This window comes from Neofelis nebulosa, chromosome 10 (assembly GCF_028018385.1).
Source record: "Neofelis nebulosa isolate mNeoNeb1 chromosome 10, mNeoNeb1.pri, whole genome shotgun sequence".
NCBI lineage: Eukaryota > Metazoa > Chordata > Mammalia > Carnivora > Felidae > Neofelis > Neofelis nebulosa.
In genome coordinates, this window is record NC_080791.1 from 88940528 (window position 1) to 88966043 (window position 25516).

A 25516-nucleotide genomic window follows, 5' to 3' on the forward strand; every position below is an offset into this window, starting at 1 on the left:
AAAAAAAAACAAAAACACAACACCCATCCCACCCACAGACTTCTGGTCAGAGTGTCAGCTTACAGGGGCAAGTTTAGCCTGTTATAAATTAAAGGCATAGAGATGTTGCTTTATTTGCACATTTGCGGAGGGAAGAGGGGACGGTGCAATACCGCAGCAGCTGCCTTTTAGAAGTTTCCAGGGAAACTCTGAAAGAGAACAAAAGCGTTTTCTTTTTAAAGTGTCAGAACATTTGCAAACTGCGGAGGGGCAACGAAGAAAAGCCTGCGATGATGTGCAGTGTTCGTATTTCGGTGTGGCTCCAGTCCTGGCTTTTAGATGAGGAGGAACGACTCAGGGGTCAGCGGCGCGGTGCCGTCTCTGACCCCTTCCAAGCCAGTCCTGTCTGTCCGCACTTGGGAACGGTGTCCGAAATAAAGTAAAACTTTAACAAGGGCTTTTAGCACAAGGACCGTGTGAACGCATCCCATTCAGAGTCCTCGTTTATGCACTTAACTGGAACGTGTGATGTTTTGGAATTTCCTTGCCACTATCATTCTAATGGCTTTATGATAGTTCATCCGATGGCTGTTCCGTAACCTATGAAAGCAGGCCCCGGCCTTGGACGTGATATCTTACAAGGACTGCCGTGACGGACAACTTTGTGCATAAACCGGAGCACCATCTGTCAAAGAAGAGTCCAGCCTCGCCACCTGTCGGGTGTGGGGCTTCCGCACTGTCCCCTCTCTCTCCGTTAAAAAGCAGTGCTTACTTGAACGAAGTCTAATGATCCGTTTCGTGGGTTATTCTAACCCAATTTTTCTTCACTCTTGTCCCTCTTCTCATGTCTCGGGAAGTGATTTCTCACATTGTGAGCAAGCGCACTGGCAAGTTAAAAAAGAGGACAAACTTTGGCTTAGGTACCTTTTGCTAAGTAGTAGAAAACAGGTGATGCAGGACTGTAAGAGCCTGGGTGAGGTTTATTTAAGAAAATCAGATGGGGCGCCTGGCTGGGTGGCTCAGTCAGTTAAGCGTCTGACTCTCGATTTCAGCTCGGGTCACGATCTCACTGCTCGTGAGATCAAGCCCCACGTTGGGCTCTGTGCTGGCAGCCGGGAGCCTGCTTGGGATTCTCTCTCCCTCTCTCTCTGCTCCGTTTCCACTCATGCTCTCTGTCTCTCTAAAAATAAATAAACATTCAAAAAAAGGAAAATCAGGTTTAGACACTGCCTTTAACAATATATTAAGTACTCTTGTATTTTCTCCAGATACATTTTATGTTGCTATTGTTTTGTATACTATCATTAGACACAAAGTAACTGCGTGTGTGACAATAGCAGCTGACAACTCTTGTTTTAAGGCAGGGAAAAAAATTTACAAGCCCACATTCTTATTCCTCTGAAAATAGCTCTCTTAAAAGCTCCTGGGGGCCCCGATATTGATATTATTACTCTTTCCTACTTCATTTAACTAATCACCTAGGCGTACAATTTTAGAGTATCTACTAGAACAACAATGATCAAAGCAGTTAACAGGAACTAACATTAACTGAGCGCTTACCGTATGCCAGGTGCCGGTCTGAGTCTTTGGGTGGATAGACTGATACACTTGATCTTAGCAGAGGGAGGATGTCTAAAATGCAGATCCAGCGGGACTCTTTGAGGAGGTTGCAGCCACGGGAACGGCAGAAGGAGACCACCCCGGCACGAGCGAAGGGCCCCAAGTGTGGAGGCGCATGGCTCTTCTGCTGTGGCTGGGGGTTAGTCAGAGAGTGGGAATATGGCATCGAATCCAGCTGGAAGACAGGGACGAGATCCAATCCTTATCTTAAGAAGCCCACACACATTTTCCATTTGGAGGTGGATTGCACACGAAGTGGGGTGTGCTCACAAAGCACAATTGATGCTGTTGAGGCAGTGGATGGTGGTAGCCTGGTGGAGATCATGGAGTGGACAGAAGTAGACTCAGGATGCATTTTTGGAAATGAAATTGACAGTACTTGCTGCTAAATTGCCATAAAGGATGCAGGATAAGGGGGTAACAAAGACCCAGCTCCGGGTTTCTTATCTGAGTACGAGGCTAATGGTGCCATATTCTACAATGTGCAAACCTGAGGGAGTAACGGATTCATGGGTAGGGAAATGGAAGGTTCTATTCTTACCTTGTCATTTGCCAAAATTGATACTCTGACCAAAAATAAAGAACACAAAACTGGAAGGTTGAACTTTGTAGTCATTTTTTGTTTAGCAAGAAGAGACCAGGCAGACCTAGGGCTGGGTTCAGACACACCTAACTAGGATTGCCCTTTTCAGGTTGCGTGACCTCAGTCAAATTCCTTGGCCACTCACCACCATTCGATGCTTCAGTTTTCTCATCTCTAAAAAGGAATTAATGTCCAGTGTCCCACAGAGCCGTTGATAGATTGTGTGTATGGCTCCTAGCTCAGTTTCTGGCACATAGCAATTCCATTTCTTTCTTTCTATTATTATTAATTTATTTATTTTTAAAAAATTTTAAAGTTTATTTATTTATTTATTTAGGGGAGGAGGGAGAAGGAGAGAATGAGGGGGGAGACAGGCAGAGAGAGAGAGAGAGAGAGAGAGAGAGAGAGAGAGAATCCCAAGCATGCTCCACGCCATCAGCACAGACCTGGATGCGGGGCTTGAACTCACAAATCATGAGATCATGACCTAAGCCAAGATCAAGAGTTGGAGGTTTAACTGACTGTGCCACCCAGGCACCCCGATAATTCCATTTCTTAAATGTTAGTTGCAGTCCTTTGAAATAACCTCACAAGATAATGCTATTATGTGCAATGAATTCTTCCTTGTGGGGTTCCTGTCCATGCCTTAGCCTGGGTGACAGGCTATGACATAGATCAAAAACACCTGAAAGGCAGTGGTGCCCCCAGATGTCTCTCTTACCTGCTGTCTGAAGTTCCACATTTAAGTGTTTCATTCCTTTGGGAAGGCTTGAACTGAAACACCCACCTAATTTTATTATTGTTATTTTTTAATTTGTATTTTAAGTAGGCTCCGTGCCCACCATGGGGCTTGAACTCACAACTCTGAGGTCGAGAGTCACATGCTCTACCAACTGAGCCAGTCTGGCACCCCAACCCTTACTGAAATACCAATGGCCTTGCAAAAGAGAATCGTTTAAAGCGTATTTGTCAATAACAGAAAGTCACCATAATATAGTGGTTAAGCACATGGATGCTGGAGCCAGGCTGCCTGGGTTTGAATCTCATTTTTTGTCACTTATGAGCTGTGGGACCTTGGGCAAGTTACCTGACTTCTTTGTGTCTAAGTTCCCTCACAGGTGAAATTGGGACATTAATGATTCCTACCATATGGTCACTAAATGTTTTAATGGAGCTAATGTATGTAAAATGATGCCTAGAAAATAGTAACCACTATATAAGTACGTGTTGAATAAAATACAGAGAGTTCAGGTGTCAGCAACAGATGACTTTGAGGAAGCGAGAGAAAGGCAAGGCTGGGGAGGCAAAGGGGGGGGCTGAGGTTGCCGGGTCTCTGGAGGAAACAGGAATATGACACCGTGGACAATCATAGCAGAAGGTGACAGCAGACCCTTCTGCTTCTCAGTTTTGTCTTGTCAAGGCCCCAAAGCAAAAATCCCAGCGTGGCCCCAGTCCCAACTACCAGAGCTCAGTTTTTCCCACCTGAGACGCAGCCTTGAATCCAGGGTGCGCCCTGGCAAGATAACATGCTTTTCTGCTGTTTTTGCTTCCATCTGTGGAACTCTCTACCTGGAGACACGTCAAGGTGTCCTCTACCCGCTTGATGTGGCTTGAGTGCGTGCTTTCCTATGGCTTATCAAGGTTTTGACGGAAATCCGGCCATAAGACTATTCCAAAGCTTCAAGCGATGCTCATCATTTCCGATGTTATTTGAAGTGGACTGGGAATGTGTGAGTTTCCTTTCTTGTCCCCTCTTAAAGGAAAATGCTTGGTGGGTTGTTCTACCTAGGTGACAGTTGGTTTTTATCGTTAATCTCCTACTGAGCTAAACTAGGAACAGAGAACATCGGCCTTTTGAGAAAAATAGGGCGGGAAAAAAATCGGTTCTTGAATTCCCAAACACCCGGACCCGTAGTAGCATCTAAGGAATACCCGTCTGTCTTTTCCAAGGGCAGTGCGAATGTGAAGGAGCTAGATCGCTCAGACCCTGCTGCTGGACTGTAAAATGGTACGGCCACTCTGGAAAGCAGTTTGGCTGTTTCTCAAAAAATAAATATATAGGGGAGGGTGGGTGATGGGCATTGAGGAGGGCGCCTGTTGGGATGAGCACTGGGTGTTGAATGGAAACCAAGCTGACAGTAAATAAAAAAAAATATAATAAAAAATAAAAAAAAATAAATACGCAACTGCCGTACCACCCAGCGATCGCACTCGTGCCCTCTTATCCCCATGAAAGGACAAATTAACTGTCACAGGAACACCTGTACTCAAACGTTCATAGCAGTTTTATTGGTAATACCCTCACATTGGAAACAACACAGGTGTCCATTCGCGGGTGAATGGTCCTACAAACTGTGGCATCTCCGTCCCATGGAGTATTACTTAGCAAAACAGAAGGAAGGAACTGGAGGCATGCCTCCGAGGTATTACAGGCTCAGTTCCAGACCACTGCAATAAAGTGAGCCAAATGACTATTTTGGTTTCCCAGGGCATATAAAAGTTATGTTTACATTACACTGCAGTCTATTAAGTGTGCAATAGCATTATGGCTTAATAAAAAAAAAAAACAAGGTGTTTACCTTACTGACAAGATAATTTATTGCTAAAACTCACGTAATGTTGTGATATTATGCCGTAGTTTTTGCAAGGGGTACCACTGGAAGAAACTGAATACGAATGGAAGGGAACTCTCTGCATCCGTTCTTAAAGCTGGATGTGAGTCTACAATTATTTCCAAATAAAAGTTTAGTTTAAACCAAGGAGAGAGGAGAAAGACTGTTAACTATCCCCAGACTCACCTTGAACTCTAGTAAGACCTAAATAATGCTTCTCAAGTTTCCCATATTCCACGCTCAAAAGAATTTCTAGTTATAGAAAGACCTAACCAGATCAGAAGTCAGGCAAATGAATGTTTTCCTTGCCACACAGTTATGCCCTCAGTTCACCGGCTGTTCCTTATGTCAACTCACTCATTCAATGAGCATTTATAGTGCCACTCCTACGTACCCAGGACTGTACTAGGTGCCGTGGGTCCAGTGAGACAAATAATAGACTGTCTGTACCTGAATGGAGCTTACATTATAGCGAGGAGATGAACAATATATAACACACACATAACGAGACCATTTCAGGGAGTGGTACGTGCTAAGGATCCGGTAATGCAGGCAGTGTTAGCAGATGGAGCCTCTTTTGAGAGGAAAGTCAGGAAAAGCCTACCTAGTAAGTGTTTTGATCTGAGACCTAAATGACGGAACAGCGTCCCAGAGCTGGGGAGAAGAGCATTGCTGTATAACCTTTGGAAAGGTCACTCTTGCAGTGTAAAGAATACGTCGAAAGGCAGCAAGAATAGAAGTGAGGAGACCACTTCACAGGCCATTTCTGTGATGGTTCCCTCAACTAAGGTTTAGCAGTGGAGACAATGATGCCGCTTTCTGGGATGAGAAAGACTGTGGGGGAAGGAAGGAATCGGTTTGGTTGGAAGAAAGAAATCAAGAGTTCTGTCTGGTCATGCTCATTTTGATATGTCTGACAGACATGTGCCTTGGGTCACAAACATTGTTCAGCCTCCTTCTTTTCCTCAGTCCCACCTTGTGCTCCATCAGCTCTGTGCATTTCCCCACGTCCAGACTTGAATGGCATATCACCCTGCAAGGTGGCTTCCCACATGGCGGCAAGGGTTGAGATTACACATACCAGAAGTATGGAGTTAGCAACCTGAGGGTGGACCGTGAACAAAGGGAAATGGGGCTAAAAAGGAACCCGACAAAGTCTTCATGTTTCCTCCTCCTATGGACAACCCAAGGATATAATAGCCTCAAGCAGCTCTTCCAGAGAAGTCCCATATGTTGAGTGAACACAACTTCTGAGTGACCTCCTGGGTCTCTTGGCAGCCTTCTAAGGTGGAAGCCAGAATGATAATGCTGCTCAGCACATCGTATCACACCTCTGCCTCCTTTCCTTTTTTTCTCCTACACTCAATACCAAGGACTTGCACATCCTGATTAAAACGTCAGGATCCTTAATCCTTGCCTTGGGCTCTGTTTTACAGAGGACTCAATTAAGACAACCTCCAAACGGAGATGTTAATTAAGAAGTGAAAAGTCTAGAGCGCAGGAAGGAAGTCAGGATTGGAACTACTAACTTCCAAAACTACTAACTTGGGAAACATCAGAAGTTGTATAGTACTTAGGGCCAGAGGGCTAATGCAGTCACATTGAAAGAGGGTGTGGATGGAAATATGGGGCAAAGAACGACCCTGAGACACCCTGAAACCTAACGTTCGGGCGGGGGGGGGGGTGGCCGATCCAGCTGAGGAGAATTGAGAAGAAATAGCGAAGTAGAAGGAAATCTGAGGATGTGGAGTCAATCGAGGCGAAGGAAGGAGAGCATGTTGCAAGAAAAATGGGAGTAAACAGGTGGGTCAAAACTAGCTGAGAGGTCTAGAAATATGAGAGGCACTGGGTTAGGCAACAGAGAAATGAGAGCCTTGAGGAGAGCAGTTTCAGTAAGGAAGTAGGATTGGAGTAGGTCGAGGAGAAAACGGGAGATGAGGAAGTGGAAGCAGCTTAGCAACATCGACAAGTCTTGGAAGAAATTTAAACGGAAATGGGGAAGAAATAAAGTGGGTTACAGCAGGGCACCTGTTTGCTGGGCATGATAGCCGGAAAATGTGCGTGGGAGAAGCATAGCGATCGGTCGTCAAGAGACCTAAGTTCTAGTCCTTTTACTTCCACGAACCAGCGAAGGGGGCTCTAGGTAAATCAGTTCCCTCCCTGGGCATCAGTTTCCCTCATTTGGGAAATTCCTTCAATTTCCATCAATCTCTCGGATTCCTTCCAGCTCGGAGGAACTATGTCCCGTGGAGACGGTGAAGCTGGCAGAGAAGGGAAGTAGGGTCCTCAAGATGACGGGGAGGGGAAGGATTTAACAAGATGGTGCATGCGAAGCACTTAGCAATGCGCCTGACTAATAGTAAGAACACAACATGCTTCATTTATTACTAGACGTAGTAGAATAGTATCAGTAGCAGAAACTTGCAGAACATTGTGGTGCAGTGTTCTACTTACACACAAGAAAGTGCTGTTTGTATAAAAAAAAAAAAAGGAAGGAGGAGAAGGAAGAACGGACCAGACAGTGTCTGGCGAGGCAGTGAGGACCGCGCTAGAAGCAGCCGGCGGAATCAGTTGTGGTATAGCCTTTGTGACAGTGGCTCAGAGCTGGTGGCTTAGGTGACGGGAGGCTCCACCGAAATGGAAAGACATTCTACTTTAGGACACGCTTTGTATTTCATATAAAAAGTAAGGTAGGGGTACAAAGAGCCAAGAATAGCCAAGACAACCTCAAAGAAGAACAAAGCTGGAAGACGTACTCAACTAGATATGAAGAAGTTTTTAAAGGCACAGTACTGAAGACAGTGTGGCGTTGGCACAACAATAGACAAATGGGCAGAAAAGAGTCTAGAAACAGAGCCATGCACACGTAGGCACTTGATTTATAAGAAAGGCAGCACCTCAGAGTAGTGGAGAAAGGACAGTCTTATCAATAAATGGTCCTGGGTCAAATGGATATCCAGATGGAGAAATAAGAATAAAATTCAACTCCTACCTCATACCAGGAAAAAAAAATCAATCCTCTGTGGTCTGTAGATTGTAGGTGAAAACTTCTAGTGATAGCATAGGAGAATAACTCTCAAATACCCATAAACAGGACACAAAAATACTAACCATAAAGAAGCGCATCTATGTATTGCATTTTATTAAAGTTAAAAATGTTAGTTCGTCCAAAGATACCATTAAGAAGGTAAAAAAAAAAAAGCCAAGTTACAGAGTGAGAAAGATATTCTGATAACTGATAAAAGGCTCACATTCACTGTATACAAAGAATTCTTGCAGAAGAAAAGAAAGCTACCTCATTTGAAAATAAACAGGCAAAAGACATCAATAGGTACCTCACAAAAATAGAATGGCCAGTAAACACATGAAATGGTGCTCAATTAGTCACATGAGGGAAAAACAAATGAAAATCATATCACTAAACACCCACCTGAATGAAAATGAATATAATTAAAATGACAAATAATACCAAGTGTTGGTGAGGATGTGGAACAGCCAGAAAAAGTACCCTGCCAGTGGGAATCTACAATGATACAGCCATTTAGGGAAAAGTTTGACGTATCTACTAAATGTAAATGTGACAAAATCCATCAAATCTATTCCTGGATATTTATCCAGCAGAAATGAGGGTTTATATTCATCAAAGACCTGCACAAAAACATTCTTTGTAACATTATTCATAATACTCTCAAGATAGAAACAACCCAGATATTCATCAAGAATGGAACAAATAAGACACTGTGGTATAGTCATTGAATGGAATACTCTACACAATGAAAATAAATTAACCATCACTATACTCAACATTGAGGAATCTCACACATACAGTGTGGAATGAAAGAAGCTATTTACAGAAGCCTACATTTTGTCTGACTTCATTTATATCAAGTTCAAAACCTGGAAAAATTCATCTCCAATGTTACCAGTTAGAATAGTGATCCCCTTAAAGAAGAAGGAGGTAGTAGTGGGAAGGGTGTGAGGTGAACTCCGGGTGCTACTAAGTTCCATTTCTTGACCTAGAAGGTGGATGCCAGGATGTGTTTTCTTTGCAATAATCCATCAATAACTCACTTAAAGTTCGTGCACCTTCCTGTATGCATGCTCTACTTACAACAGAGTCTATCTAAAGAAATGAAATTCGAGGGGTAACACTCATTTTAACAAATGACAAAATATTTCTCCCCTCCTTGTTGCCAGCATTACTCCCCCAGCCACATTCCCCACTGCATGAACTTGTTGTTCTCACCAAATGAGTCAGTCACAATGGAAAAAATTTAATGGACTTTTACAGATTCTTTTTTCAGTATAATGTCTTCCTTGTAAGGTCTTTAAAAAACACGACCTTCAAATAAAACCACCAGACCTCACCCTCCCTCACTTTATGGGTATGAATGCTGAAATGCTGGGTCCAAGAACAATACTCATCCTGGGATCAGAAGGTGAATGTGGATCCGAAATGTATGCATTCGTTCACCTGATAATATTCCCCCCTTCGCTGGTTCATGGAAGTAAAAGGACTAGAACGTAGGTCTCTCGGCGACCGATCACTATGCTTCTCCCACGCACATTTTCCAGCTGTCATTCATTCACCTGATAATATTCATTCACCTGCTGTAACTCAGATATTATTCTAGGCACTGCAGATACAACAGTGAACAACAGAAAACATCCTATTGTGGTAGAGATAGAAAATGCACACGAAAACAAGCAAATCCCATGCAGAGAAACAAGGCAGGGGGGCATGGGATAGCAGGAACCAGGGGTAAGGTTTTGCCACGTGTGGAGGGTGGTTAGGGAAGTTCTCACCCAAAGGTGAGAGATCTGAAGGAGAAGAGGAGCGACCATGTGGGTGTCTGGGAGAAAGGTGCCCGGTGCAGAGAGAGCCTCAGATGAGGGCAACGGCCAGGGGGCCAGTGGGACAGGAGGGGAGTGAGCAAAGACCAGATCAAAGATGGGAGTCTAAGATCACGAGGCTTCCTAGGCCAGTCTAAGGGCTTTGGGCTTCCCCTCTGAGATGGGAGCCCGTGGAGTGTTTTCAGTAGAAATAATGACCTGATTTGACTTAAATTTTAAGAGTCACTCAGGGTGTTGGGAAAGAATAGACAGAAAAGCAGTAAGGGCAAAACAAGTGATTCTGTGACACAGGTGAGAAGCGATGGTTCCTTGGACCAGCTGTGCAGACAGTGAGAACTGGATATATTTTATGGTAGAGATAAACAGGGTTTACCATTTGGGTTATGAGACAGAGAGAGGCCAAGGGTTTTGTCCTGAGCAGCTGGAAGAACAGATTTCTCGTCAAAACCAACATGTGGGTGGAATGGGTGTGAGTAGAAGGTTCTGAAATACTGTTTGCGCATGTTAGTTTGAGACGTCTATTAGCCATCCAAGGGGAGATCGCAAGGATGCAGTGGGAGATAATGAGGCTGGAACTCGAAGAAGAAGTTGGGACTGAACATGCAACTTTGGGTGTTGGTGTATAAAGCCACGAGGCTGAATGAGATCACCTAGGGAGAGGATATAGGCAGAAAAGAGAAGTTGTCCAAGGAATGGCCCTCTGAGATCAGCCCTGCCCTAAATTCTGCTTCCGCTGCAGGAAGGCGATATATCCTCATGCTGGAAGAATTGGCCTCATTTCGCCTTGTGCCAGATGGCTGATTCACACTACAGGTGTGAGGATAAATGCAGCAATACAGTGTCCTGGAAATTAGAACCCAAAGGAGACCAACCAGTTAAAATTAAAATTTCTAGTTAAAATTTCTCGTCTCCCTGACCCCAGTTCAGTTGGGGTTTGAACTAGCAGCCTAGAGGCAAGCTTCTCCATCCTAGTACAGGTTTGCCAACCGCCCATGGCCTTCTCCTCTGGGGTTCTCTACGCCTGTCTCCAGGTCCCGCCCAGGGTATTCTTCTCACCCAGAAGAATGCTTAGTCCCTGGCCAAGCAGGACATCCTTTCACACTGAGCTGGAGACTGAGGGCTGGAGAAAGGGGCCCTCCAAGGCAGCAGGGGCTTGGATGGGAGCCATCCTACACATTTTACCCATTAGTTGCAAATCCTTTCATAATGTTTTCCATTCCCCTTATAATGAGTCATCAAATGAGCAGGGCCTCTGCTAGAAAGTTCATAAGAACCTTACAGGTTTTGATGGTTTGAGCAAAGAGAAGAAATGGCTGATGGTAGCCTTGCAAGGCTGCAGTCAGAACCTCTTTTCAGGGTTGCTCTTTATTTCTAAAACTAGATTACAAGGGAGATAAATGAAGAAGAGTGTTGAGGAAGCAGCTCTCTGAGTGCTTCCTCAGCTTCCCCGCTTCCTCAGCTTTGGTGTCACCACTCAGGCTCCCTAGGATTTATCGGAGGGAGTTCCAGCCAAGAAAAGCACCCACGGAGAGGAGAAAAGGTGGAAAAACAATAGCAGCAGAGATGGTGTTTATTGACGGAAACTTTCCAGCGCCCCACCTCACTTTCCAGAGACGCCATTTTTTTCCCATCTTAGCTGTCATTCTTTAAAATGATTCTAACATAGACTTGGTTGACCTGCCCACTCCTGCCCTCTCTTAGCTTGATTCTCTTTTTCCTTTTGTCTTCCTCTTTGTGGTAAAGGAGCAGTGGACAGACATAGCTGTTCCACAGCTTTTGAAGTCCCAGTTGGCGGGTGCCTGTCCCAAGGCCTCCCACTCTCCTTTTCTCTCACATTCACCAGAGACTCTACTCTTTTGCTTTTCTACCCAAGAGGGAAGGTGGGCCAAGGAGCCCACTACTTGAAAGCAGAGGCAGTGTTTATGTAGCTGGTGCCCAGCTGTTTCAGGATGGGGTTCCCTCCGAGTCAGCTCTGGGAACTCAGCACACAGTGATAAAAACTGAGGAGTTTGTGATCCCTGGAGAGTTGGAAAGACAAAACCCATTTTCTCTTATATTCAATCAAGGTCCTGGAATACAAAAGTGAATTACAGTTTACTCTCTGCTTCTCATAACTGGGAAGAAAGGAGATATTTTTGATGTGTCTAAACTCCACATGCAAACATTTCTGGAAGTCGGTGGAAAGGGTGCCTTTGTTGGCCCTTCTCCACGAAATGGTTCCTACTATGTATCAGGGGGAATTCTTAGCAGAATCCACAGAGGCAAGCATTAAAAACAATCTTTTGTGCTAAACAAAAATTTGCTAAAGACATTGATATTACTAGGTACCCTTTCTACTCCAAAGAGCTACCTCACGGTTCAGGCATCCAAAATTTTCATTCCTCATTTATTCATTCAGCATCTTTTTATTGAATGACTACTAGCCCAGGTTTGGTGCTGTGTGCCTCAGAAAAAATGGAGAACAAGGCAGATGAGTCTTACAGTAAAAATGATGGGAGAGGCAAAGAAAATAAACACATCCAAATTATTACACATTTTAGTAAGTGTTATGAGGTATCTGTGGGCTCCTAGCCCAGAGGGTGAGGTTTGATGAATTACAGGCTAAACATAGAAATAAATGTGACTTGCATTAATGACTTGCTTTTACATGTAACTTAGGAAATATTCTTTGGAGAGTCACAACAGGATTTTAAAATGGAATCGCTTGCCCCAGAACTATAACATCAGCATTATCCATGATCTCACGAAGGCAGATCACATCTCCTAAAATGCCTTTCGTGTGATGTGGCTTTGCCTCTGTGAGGGAGAGAAATCAAAGAAACAGCCCAATTGCCCCAACGACAGACTCTACTGGTTGTCTACCCAACAACTGTCTATCCAACTCGCCCGCCTCCTTTTCCGTGATCTTGTGTAACGTCTGCAGAGGTCTTTGTGACATTGTTCCCGAGACAATGGTCTAAAATTCACTATTGGGAACTTGTTTGGGAAAAAAGTGGATAATGTCATCTCCTTAAGAGAGGTGGTATTATGGAGGTCCAAAGGAAGCGATGTAGTTTGACACTTTCTCATCTTATATTGCTTTCCTGGACTTAGCGAATGAAATCTATACCATAGCCCTCTGCTGGTCCTTATTTTAGCTCTCTGTTTTAGTTCTAGGGAGGGCTCTATAGTTGACCCAACTTGATACAAATCTCATCAGCACAGGACTTGTTGACCCACTCTAGTTCCTTCTCTTTCTTCTGTATCACCACTGACAAATGTGGACTCGTATGGGTGGTGCTTCCCCAAGAACACACATCAAGCTGAGCATAAGGGGGATGCCTCAGTGACTGGGTCATGTTTGTAAGGTTAGTTCCTGAATTGGTTTTCAGTCTCCACTTCTCCTCTCATCTCATCTTGATGGTGCCCTTACCACCTTTGCTGCCTACTAGTCCCATCCTGGAAAACTCCCTATCAATTAATTTGGTCCTCAGCCCGCCTGCTCCACATCTCATACTTGGACTAACGCTCTCCCTTGTGAACTAGTGTTATAGCCTTTTGTTCTGAGCTGCCAGCATCCTTTGTTAGGGAGAAACCACTCCTCTCCTCTCCTCTCCTCTCGTCTCTGTCTCTGTCTCTCTTCCTTTAGGTGCTATGTCACATGGTCTAGTCTATATCCAGCACAAGAGTGGGAGTGAGGACAATCATGCAATTTAAAATCGAATCTGACTCTAAAACTTAACCAATAAATAATCCTATTGGTGAAAACTGGGTAGAAATAGTGAGGACGTGTTTGGGCGGTTAAGCTCTGTGGTTGAAAGAAATGAGGAAAAAACCAACTGAGCAGTGTAGGTAATACAATAACCAGTGGCCAGTCCCCTTGGAAAGGCCAATGGGCCTGGTTCTCCACTGTGAAGTAACTTGGTCTTGATATAATCATCTCTTTGTGTTTCCTGAGCAGCTATAATCATATCTAGAACTGCTGCTGAATCCAATACTTCTGGGGATGAGCCCAGGTTTGAATAACAGCTATCATATAAAGAATGAAGTTATTATGCAGCTAGGTGGCCTCCTAGATTAGACTGTCATCAAAAGAACTTTTTTTCTGGACACAGGCAGTGTTACCCTTTAGGAAAACCCAATATGAAATATTACGTAAACTGGAAAGTGACTATCTGCTTTTTAAAAGGAGTACCATATAATTCTTTTAAACCTGGAACAAAAATATTGCCTGCTGGAACACATTATTTTTCACACACACACACACACACACACACACACACACACACACGGAGAATAACTCCAAAATAAACAAACAAAACCAAATGAGTGACTCCACTTATGGGAAGGTAGAGTAGATAAAGTTTTCCGTATTCTTCCTTGGAGGAACAACTGAAAAATACAACTAAAAACCCTGGACATTATATATTAAAGAAATGTAAGGAGACGCTAAAACGGGAGAGAAGAAGGTATATTGTCTAGGAACATTGGGACCCATGGGCAAACAAAACATTGATGAGTTTTCGTCTCATATATCCCAGCCTTGGAGCTGAAGAAACTGGCAACCTGGAAACGCCAACAGGTGCAACCACACACACACACACACACACACACACACACACACACCAAAAGTCTACTCCCTCTGGCCAAAGTTGTAGGAAATGCGTAGCCTAGCAAGATAGAACACTTTTAGATAATAACTTCTTTACTCTAGACAAACACCACCAAAAAAACTATGACCCCACTCCCACTCAGCAAAGACCTGGTGGAAAGCTTAGACTCCACCTTCACCAGGCTGGAGCAAGCCCCCTAACATTACACCCCTACTTCCCCGATTCCCTCTCAGGGTGGTGTTAAAAAAAGCTAAGTAGGGAGCTAGGACTTTCATCCTGCCAGGTGGTAATTAGAAGCCCCATTCCAGTATTAGTGAAGACCAAGGAAACCTAGACTTCCATCCCCACTCAGCAATAATGAGGTGCCACCACCAGGCCCCCAAACAGGAGTGGTGGTAGAGGAAGCTTAGTGAAGAATCAGTACCACTGTGGCAGAGTGTGGCCACTCTTCCAATGGTACCAGTGAAGGCTACGTGGGAAACAGTAATGAGACACTCATCTTCCTCCAGGGAGATACCAGTGGAGGGGCACCCACCTCTGGCCAGCAATAATGAGGAGTCCCCCTTGGGTATCAACAGAGGTCAAGTGGGAAACATGGCAGTAATTAGGCAGTGGACTTACCCCCTTCTCCTGCCAGAGAGATGTCAGCAGAAGCCAGCCAAAACAGAAGGCTTCGATAAGACTCAGAGTCTTATTGAATCATTAAGATTCAAATGCCTAGGTTCCAATTCCAATCATTCATCATACCAGGAACCAGGAAGATCTCTGAAAGAAAAAAGAAATTCAATAAATACCTTCACCTGGATGGCAGAACTGTAAGAATTATCTGACAAATATTATATGGCAGTCCTCAGAAAAATGCTTCAAGGAGCAATTAGGAACATATCTGAAACAAATGAGACTATTGAGTAGCTCAGCAAAGTCTCAGCAAATAAATGCAACATATAAAGAATCGAATGGAAATTTTAGAACTGAAACATATGATGAGTGAAATAAAGGCTCAGTGGATGGGCTCAACAGGAGAATGGGGAGGACAAAAGAATCAATGAACCGGAGGATGAAACAATAGAAATTACCCAACCTGAGCAACAGAGAGACATATGCTGGGAAAAGTAAAACCAGAAATGAACAGAGCCTCAGGGTCAGTGAGACTGTAACAAAAGATTTAACATTCATGTCATCAGAGGCCCAAAAGAATAGAAAGAGGGCAGGGCTAAAAAGAAGGACCAGAGGTTGGAAACTTCCCAAATTTGGCAAAAACTACAAATCCACATGTTTAAGAAGCTGAGAAAACTCTCAAGCAAAGACTACTCAACCAAAGCCACCCTAAGATACACCACAGTCAAACTTCTGAAAACCAAAGATAAAGAATCTTGCAAGCAGTGAGACAGAAGCAGTGCCTTACCTGTAAGGGGAAAACAATTCAAATGACAGTAGATTTCTCAGAGGAAACTGCGGAGGCCAAAGTGAAGCAACACATTTTCCAAGTGCTCAAAGAAAAGAATTGTTAACACAAAATCTTATATTCAGCGAAGATACCATTCGGTAACAAAGAGGAAATCAGTATATCCTCAGATAAAGGAAAGCAAGAGAACCTGTCAACCAGCCTTACCCTAAAAGAATTGCTAAAGGAATTTCTGTAAACAGAATAGAAGTGGCAAAAGAAGGAATCTTGGAACACCAGAGAAGAAGATGAATGGACATGGGAGGCACACATATGAGTAAACACAATAGACTTGCCTTCTCCATTAGAGATTTCTAAATTATGTTCGATAGTTGCAGCAAAAATTTTAACATTGTTTGATATGGTTCTCAACCTATGTAGAGGAAATATTTAAGACAATTATAAATGGAGAATGGTAAAGAAAAATAAAGAGTAATAAAGTGGCCATACGTCACACAAACTAGTAAATGTTGATGTCAGTAGACTGAGATAAACTATGCATATACAACGTGATACCTAGAGCAACCCACAAAAATACTGCTATCCAAAGAAATGCACTCAAAAAGACTACAGATAAATACAAATGGAGTTCTAAAAAAATGTTCAAGTGACCCCCAGGAAGGTAAGAAAGCAAAAACAGGGACGTGAAAAACAGAGTAAAGGAACAGACAAGACACATAACGGCAGACTTAAGCCCTGAGATACAAATAATTATAGTAAGTGTAAGTGGTCTACATATGCCAATTAAAAGGCAAAAAGTGGCAAAGTGGATTTAAAAACATGACCCAACTATAAGCAGACTATAAAAATCTCCAAATATAATGATGTAGGCAAGTTGAGAACAAAAGAATAAATGGGTAGACCATGAAAACATTAATCACGTGAAAGTGACCACATTAGTATGAATTCAAGTAGACTTCAGAGCAAAGAATATTACTAGAGCCAGAGAAGGACATTCTATTGATAAGAGAGTCAATCTACAAAAAGACATAGCAATCCTAAATGTGTGTGCACCAACCAACAGAGCAGCAAAATACGTGAAGCAAAACCGATGCAATTGGGAGGACAAAAAACCAAATCCATTGTTATTCCGGGATACTTCAACATCCCTTGCTCAATAATCGACCGAATACCTGGAGAGCAAATTGGCAAAGATGTAGGATTCAACAGAAGTTTCTTTTTTTTTAAATTTTTTTTTTTTAACATTTATTTATTTTTGAGACCGAGAGAGACAGAGCATGAACAAGGGAGGGTCAGAGAGAGGGAGGCACAGAATCTGAAACAGGCTCCAGGCTCTGAGCTGTCAGCGCAGAGCCCGACGCGGGGCTCGAACTCACGGACCGTGAGATCACGACCTGAGCCGAAGTCGGACTCAACGGAAGTTTCAATCAATAGGATCTGACTGCCATTTAGAGAGCACTCCACCCAACGATAGCAGAAAATATATTCTTTTCAAGCGTCTAAGGAGCATATAGCAAGATAAACCACATCCTAGTCTATTAAACCGAAACAAAATAAACTCTCAAAAGGCCTTGTTAAACGGATGAAAATATAAACTACGGAGTGGGAGGAAATATTTGTGATATAATTTGTGATCTATTTGTGATATAATTATCTATTTGTGATATAATTTGGATCCAAAATATATAAAGAATTCTCAAACTTACTATAAACTGGCCAAAAAAGCCAATTTAAAAATGGGCAATATATTTGAACAGACAACTTGGCAAATAAAATATCAGATGCCAAATAAGCACATGAAAAAGTTCTCAATACTATTAGTCACTAGAGAAACGCAAATTAAATTATATAGAAATATCACTTACACACATATTCGAAAGGCGAAAGTGAAAGCTGTCTGGCCGTACCAAGTGTTGGCGAGGATGCAGAAAACCTAGAACTCTCACACCGGACTGGTGGGAATGCAAAGTGGTACAAACATTTTGGAAGACAGGTTCAACTGTTTGCTAAAAAAAGTTAAACACACGCCTAACATGTGATTCAGCCATTCTGTTCCTGGGTATTTACCCAAGATAAATGAAAGTGCCTAAGCATACAAAGACCTGTTTATGAATGTCCATAGCAGCTTTATTTTTAATAACCCCAAAGCGGAAACATTCCAAATGTCCATCAACAGGTAAATGGGCGAACTGTTATCAAGTGATCACACAGCAACAAAAAGGAGTAAAATATTGATGCACATTTCAAATGGATTGATATCAAAATGATTTTGCTGCATAAAATAAGCCAGCCAAGCAAGAATTTATAATGTATGGTTCTATTTATATAAAATCCTAGAAAATGCAAAAGCAGACCAGTGCTTGTCTGGGGATTGGGGTGAGGGACAGATGGGGAGAGATGGGAAGGAGGGATTACAAAGGAACATAAGCAAATTGGCAGGTGATGAATATGTTCTTTATCTTGATGGGAGGGATGGTTTCATGGGTCTGTACATATGTCAAAGTTTATCGTACTATATGCTTTAAATGTGCACGGTTCATTACAGGACAATTATAAAAAATACACCTGTTAAAGCAAAGTCTATGCTAATAAAATTTGACCGTTGGTCACAATTATTACAGAACTCTTTACCTCAAGTAGTATTTGTTGAGCATATATCTAATGCAATCAGTTATAATCAAACCACAAAATAACAGTAATGTAAAAAATCTCTTCCAAAGTCATCAAAGTTAATTGCAACCTTTGACTGGTTTGAAGGAGTTCAGACAATTATCAAAAGATAATTCAAAAATACTCTTTTCTAAGAAAGCATAGAGAGTTTTAATTTGGGGATATAATGGTTATTGCAAATTTGTTATAATGAAAGAGGATAAATAGAAACAATTTTTTAATGAGGGAATGAAGGCTCCAAAATTATAACTCTCTATTTAAAATAGTCTTTGGCTTACAAACCCTTTAACTGCACTCAACCTTTGAGATAAATACTTACCCCATAAAGTAAAAGGATATGTAGAACAAGGTGGTCAAACTGACCCAGAGCAGCAGCCAATGTCAATTAACATTATTGAAAATGTTTGTGCAGTTTTTTTCAAAGCCGTTGTCCTTTCCTTAGTTAAAACTTTATTTTTTTTTTAAATTCATTCACTAGATCCCAAAGTCCTACCCTATGAGTAGGTGGATTTATTTATTTTTTTTTTTTAATTTTTTTTCAATGTTTTTTATTTATTTTTGGGACAGAGAGAGACAGAGCATGAACGGGGGAGGGGCAGAGAGAGAGGGAGACACAGAATCGGAAACAGGCTCCAGGTTGCAAGCCATCAGCCCAGAGCCTGACGCGGGGCTCGAACTCACGGACCGCGAGATCGTGACCTGGCTGAAGTCGGACGCTTAACCGACTGCGCCACCCAGGCGCCCCATGAGTAGGTGGATTTATTCACGCAGGTACTGAGTTGCTTGTGAAATCTGCCCTGCTTGCTCACACCATAATAATAAGGTTTTTCCGAGGTCATATTATTACCTCTAATAACAGCATCAATACAATTTATAATGCTGATTTTTCTTCATGCTGAAGCACTGCATGTGTAGCCCTGAAACTGTGCACTGGCTGATTTTACCTGGTTCCGCCTGGGTTTTTTAATCAGCTAAGAGAGAAGGGTTTTCTCTAAATCCATAGCTATTACAAGATAAACCACGCCTAGCTCTGTGGGTAGTGTCATTGACTTACTATGCAGCAGTGATAAGCAGATGAACATTCCTCCAGACCCAGTCTAAAGCACAGGCAACTAAATCTTAAACTAAGATAGTATCTATGGAAAGAAAGAGGGTGGATCCTTATTGTAGTGTGGAAACAAAAGCAGAAGTTGACTCACTCGAGTGTGCTCATTCTCTAGACATGCTAGGACCTCAGAGCCTGGTAGAGGAAAAGAGAAGAAATCTGGGAACTGCCAGGCTCAAGACTAGGGCACCAAGATTGTAAAATAGGACTGGCCCTTAATGGGGTCCTGGAGCAGCCATCGACATAATAGCAGGTGAAAAAGATGTGGCATAGGGCAGCATCTATATCTACGTGGAAGCCTTGGGGCAGAAACAGCTGCCCCAGAAACTAGGGTCTGTGGGCCTGATCTGGCTTGTCCTCTGTTTTTGTAAATAAAGTTTTATTAGGACATGTCTGTTCACGCTACAGTGGTAGAATTGATACACTGTAGGGTTTACAAAGCCAAAACGTTTTATATCTGACCCTTTAACAGAAAATGTTTGGTAACTCCTGTCCTACCGGAGGATGAGGGTTGGAGTCAGCATTGTGGTCCCAGCTGCCATGTTTGGTTTGAAGACACATCCTAGGTGTGGGCTGAGGGAAAAGAGGGAAAAGATAAGGTATAGGCTGGATGTCAAAACCATAACTGAATGCTCTAGAGTTCAGTACCTCAGGTACAGGCAGAAACCAAGGCAAAATTTCATTCCTATTGACAGGACAAACACGGTGGGAATCAAGTCAAGAATGAGGTTCGGTAGAATTGTGGGATTCAAGCTTACCTCAGTTATGGAAAATACCAAGTCTAGGACAGTGAGTCCAATTTTAGTGACCGGCTGGTGGTTGTGAACCAATGGTCAGTTTTAAGTGCTCAACGCTCGCTCACCAGAGCTGGAAGGCAGAGGCTGCCGCAGAAAGAAGGAACTATCAAGTCCAAATAATTTGGATCTTTCTTCTAGAAAATAGGCGTATGGTGTCATCCTCTCTATTTCCTCTTAAGTATGGTAGCACGTCACCTCATCAACCCAAGGTGATGAGATTGAAATGTCTCCTGGGTCGGGTAGCCAGGTTTAGCAAATAAAAATACAGGACACTGAGTTTAACTTGAATTTCAGATAAACAATGAAAACGAGTTAATATTAGTATGTCTGACACATAGCATTTGACACATTTATGATAAAAATTCTTTATTTGGAATTTAAATTTAACCGGAATCCTGCATTTTGTCTGGTAACCTCATTCCTAGGACACTGGGCACCTTTGTTATAAACCGTGACTAAACAAACAATGTTTTGACTTCTGGGGCAGCAAGAAATTTCTAGTCCTTTGGTTTCTCTTCTAGTCTTTTTTTTTTTTTCCCCCTTCTCCCTCTCTCCACATACAGACTTCTTCTTTCTCACCTCTTTCCAGTTCCTCTCTATGACTTCCTTTCAAGGGCTGTCTGGCAGAAAGGACCAATGACATGTACCCACACTTCCAAGAATTATAATATGGCTTCAACTGCCATTGATTAAACCAAAAACAAGGCTGAAAACTGAGAAAGAAGAAGTCAATCTTCTTAATGTGACTCACAGGAAGGAAACCTGGTGAGCAGACAGTTGGATGATAGGCTTCTGACTCACAGAAAATTTCTTTGCTAAAGATTTGTAGACATCTATCACCGTTAGTTTGCCATTGACAAACCACTAACATTTCCCTAGGAGCACACAGAGCCTTGGTTTGAAAAAAAACAAAACAAAACAAAACAGAAACACCTGGGTTTAGATTAACTGCTGGGCACTCGACGGTTCCAAACATTGGATTAAAGTGGGCATTCGGGGTATTTACAGAAAGCCTCAGGTAAAAAACAGAAGGCTCCAGGAGGGCCACGCTCAGGCTCGTGGTTTTAAAGCATTACGCCAGCGTTGTGCTCGGTGAAGATGTTCTTAGGAGAGATTCAGGAGAAGTCACGTCTGTGTGACTTGTCCCATGCTGCAGTCAGTGGAGAAGCCTCACCTCCAGTGAAGAGGATGTGGGCTGAGATTATTATTAGTCTCAGTGCTGGCTTTAAGAGCTTGGGTATTTTGTAAGATATGTCGAAAAGATTAAACTGGTGTGATTTTGCCAACCCCCCCATCGATCATCTCTCTAGCAACACTTTCACACGGTAGTGGTGTCGGAGGTGCCCGTTTGGGCCTCCCTTCAAGAAAGCACTGGCCGTTCAGCTGTAAGGTGTGCAGTCAGCTTACAGCCTCCAGATATTAGCACCTTAGCCTCTGCTTCGTCTTTTGAGCTGGGGCAGCCCCCAGCTAATGGCTGAGCCACAGCCAGTGATAGGCCTGGCCGTTTCTTTTCAATGTGAGATTCCTCTACTGAGTGATCTGTGTTCTGGAATCCCCCACTGCACTGGCCAAAGCTTAGAGCGGTCTGAGGCTGTCCCTGTCCAATCTTGCTTTCTCCATCTTCTATCTTCACAAGTGTCACTCCCTGATAAATCTCTTACATTCTTAATTCTGTCCTAAGTGTCTGCTTCTCGGGGCGCACTTGACACAGCCATCAGGGCCCCAAGGAAGTGGGCAGGCCAGGTGCCAATCTAGCAAAGGAAAAGATATTTTGAGGGCAACATTCTTACCAGAAAGGAAGGCATGGGGAAAGGCCTACTCTTTCCTGCCCAGGACGGTACAGAAATGAGAAGAGAGGTGGGGGCAGGGTAAGACCTTCACATACTTGGGTGCCTCACCTCCTCCTTGGGGCCAAGCCTTGTTGGGGAGGGAACCATGGATGTGTTCAGAAAGGTATGGGGAGACTAATACCATTGGGGCAAGTGAACTATGTCCCCCATATAACCTGGAGGAGGCTGGAAGCGTCTACCGGAAGCCCCACATTTTTCATGGCTTGAGTAGGACACGGCAGCGTTAGAAGATGGAGGGAACTTGGCAGTCAGCGATGTGATATATCCTTGCGTTACCACGTGCCCTGCTGAAGGTCAGGGATGGTTGGCAATGCAGAAGCCTGAGGTTTGGAAATGGAGGCCAGTGAGATCAAGCAGTTTGATTTCTGGGAGGAAGGGCAGCATCAATGTCCCGTGACTACAGATGCCATACCATGCCAATAAACAAACTAGACCAGGGGCGACTGAGGATACTAGCTGGGTCCAGAAACCCAGCAGGTGAGGCCACCAAGACCAGAGTTCGCCATGCTTATTCCCATACCCATAGACACATAGTAAGGACGCCTCCATCAACCAGAGGCTCAGGTGCTATGTGGGAAGACCAGGGGATAGTGGAAGAGGCCAAGATATGCTGACTGAGTGTGTAAGTCCAGGCTTTTCCTCCAAGTTCTATGTGGTTGGGAGGGGGCAAAGGTTTGATCAGTGGTAAAAAAACAAAGGAGCTGCATGTTTTTCCATGTCTGAGTGTGTCAGAATCAATTGGTGACCCCATTGCCCTTGAATAAAAACATTTTACGTTTTGAATGTTAGCCCAAGCAATGGAGTTAAGGAGAGGTCAGGCTTAGCATCTCGTAAGTCATAGCTGAACAGCAACTTCCTGCAGAGAAACCTCCACGGGTTGGATAAATTACAGATTTGTGTATGGTGACTGTTGGGCTGCTCTCTGGACCGCATTTTTCAAAGGATGGGAGATAAACCACTGGTGATAGCCAGGGTGATTTTAGGTTGTGTGTAAACACCATCAATTAGCACTGAATCACACCCAAGTATCCCATTTTCAACTTCTCCAATTTTTCGGCCCTTCTAATCACATAAGAGCAAGTTTTGGCGGTAGCCTTGTCTCTGACCTCATGAGCACTTTCCAGTTCCCGTCTTTAACAAAGTGAGAGCAGGCGTCAGACTCAGAGTATTGGTGGCCTTCCATTCCCAGTCCATTCTGCATGAGACAGCCACCAGGACCCTTCAACAGAAGTCAAACAGTGCCCCTTCTCTACTTAAGACCCACCAATACCTCCTCATTTAACTCACAGGGAAAGTCCAAATCCCTTCAGTGGTGCCGAGGCCCGACTTGAACTGACACTTTACGCTACAACCCCATCCTCTTTCTTCCACTCACTTCCTTCCCTTCCTTGCAGTGGCCTCCTGTTGGTCTCGAGTATTCTTTCCCCATATACCAGCACAGTTCACATCTCTATCTGTCAGGACTTGACTCAGATCCCCCTGGTTATTATTATCCTAGATGGCAAATCTCTCCTCCTCGCCCATCCTTTTCTGCTTTTTGCATGCGCACGCACGATATTATTTCACTTACTGGAATGTTTTTGGGTAATTTTGTCATTTGGTAATAAATTTGTCATTCTTATTTCCTGCCTTTGTCGCCTGAATGTGAGTCCACGCGGGCAGAATTTCTGTCTATTGTGTTTACTGCTGTATCCCCAGGCCTAAAACAGAGCCTGGTATATAGCGAATTCTCATACATACTAATTGAATACATGAGTTCTCAGCTTGCTCCTACTAGTTATTGTCAATATCATGTCTTCCCTTTCTCAGTGCCTTGCTTTTTAATTCTCTTTCCTTTCCTGGCAAAGCAAATGCAAACAAAACAACAACAGCAACGACAACAACAAAAGCCCGCTAGATGCTATCATTCATGGAAATTCTGATACGTATTTACATATATATTTATGTTACAGATCTTCCTAAACTTACAGTGAGATTCCGTCCTAATAAACGCATCATAAATTGAAAATATCATAAGTCAAAAATGCATGTAACACCCCTGACCTACCGAACATCATAGCTTAGCCCACCCTACCTTAAACATGCTCAGAATACATACCTTAGCCTACAGTTGGGCAAAATCATCTAAGGCAAGGCCCACTTGATACTAAAGTGTCGGCTGGCTCCCTCGTGTAACTTATGAGTACTGTACTGAAAGTGACACACAGAAGGGCTGTGTGGGTGCAGGCTGGTTGTGAGCTTGACCCCCGCGATCGTGCGGCTGGCAGGGAGCTGAGGCTTGTTACTTCTGCCCAGCGTCACCAGAGAGGATCATACTGTGTATCATTAGCCTGGGGAAAGATCTAAATTCAGAAGTCCAAGTACGGTTTCTACTCAGTGTGCATTATTTGGGCACATTGTAAAGTCGGACACCACTGAGTCAAAGCATCATAAGTCAGGACTGTCTGTCCATTTTCCTTCTAGATGCGAGATTTGGCTTGTAGAACGTCAAGGAAAGAGAATGTGGAACATTCTTGGCCTAGCTGGTCTCTCTTATCCCCCCCGGCTCCCATACCTCTTCTCTCCCTCCTGGCTGCCCCCTGCCTTTCTCCTGGTCAGTGATCCACGTGGTGAGCTCTTTGCTTCAGGAGATTGCAAATCTGGTCAGGGAAGGCTGGAGCCCTGGGCTGGGTGTCCCGACTTCCCCACGCCGCCTGGCTGTTCGGCCCAAGAAACATGTGCCAGGCTGGTTCTTCTGGGGCCGCGCCTCAGCGTCGCTGTTGTGCTAGACTGAAGCACAAACATGAACCTAGAACCCTGGAAGGGAGAGTGCGTCCTGGGAAGCCACCGCAGGCCCGGCTCCGCCCAGCTGGCTGACTCCCATTGTTTCCCCTCACCACAGCACCGTGTCCGTGTTGTCAAGGAGATACGCAGGAACATTCCGATGGGAAAGAAACTCTTCAGAGCGTGGGTGGCAGCAGACAGGCAGTCATCGAGGACAACACCCTGATCCTTGGCTCCGCCCCTCCTCCCACCCCCCAGAAGGAGCCACACAAGGGGCTGGAATTCGAGGGGCTGACTTTGGAATTCAAACCCGGAGCTGGGCCCACACATACCCCTCGGTTCTCGGTACCCCCTTGAGAAGGAGGTTCCTGCTGCTGGATTTGTGGACTTCTCCAAGCCTTGGGGGTGGATTTGCATTTTAAGAAGACACCTGGGTTTCTTCAAGGTTCAGGGAGATTAGTGGCTGAGCTGTTCTTCTCTCCTATGGATGTAAGGCTGTGCTAGGGCCCTTGATCACCACGGAGGCCCTGGGAAAACGGAAGGAGAGAGGCCAGGGCAAAGCCCCAGGGCCTGGGATTCCTCCTGTGAGTTCACCGGCCTTCAATAGAGCAAGGTGCACTGCGTGGAGACATCCACACCAAACTCCGAGAAGGAGCACTGCCGTCCAGCCGCTAACTCTCATGACG

The 25516-nt window shown here is 43.9% G+C and overlaps 1 long non-coding RNA gene across 1 annotated transcript; it reads right to left on the minus strand.

The window, feature by feature from the left end:
- Positions 1-63: 63 nt before the first annotated feature.
- LOC131487699 (uncharacterized) lies at positions 64-25221 on the minus strand. The gene is made up of 5 exons (XR_009249896.1): positions 24166-25221; positions 19919-19993; positions 14862-15005; positions 1540-1774; positions 64-1159 (listed from the first exon to the last, which is right to left on the minus strand). It is a non-coding gene; the product is annotated as an uncharacterized LOC131487699 (long non-coding RNA).
- Positions 25222-25516: the final 295 nt, after the last annotated feature.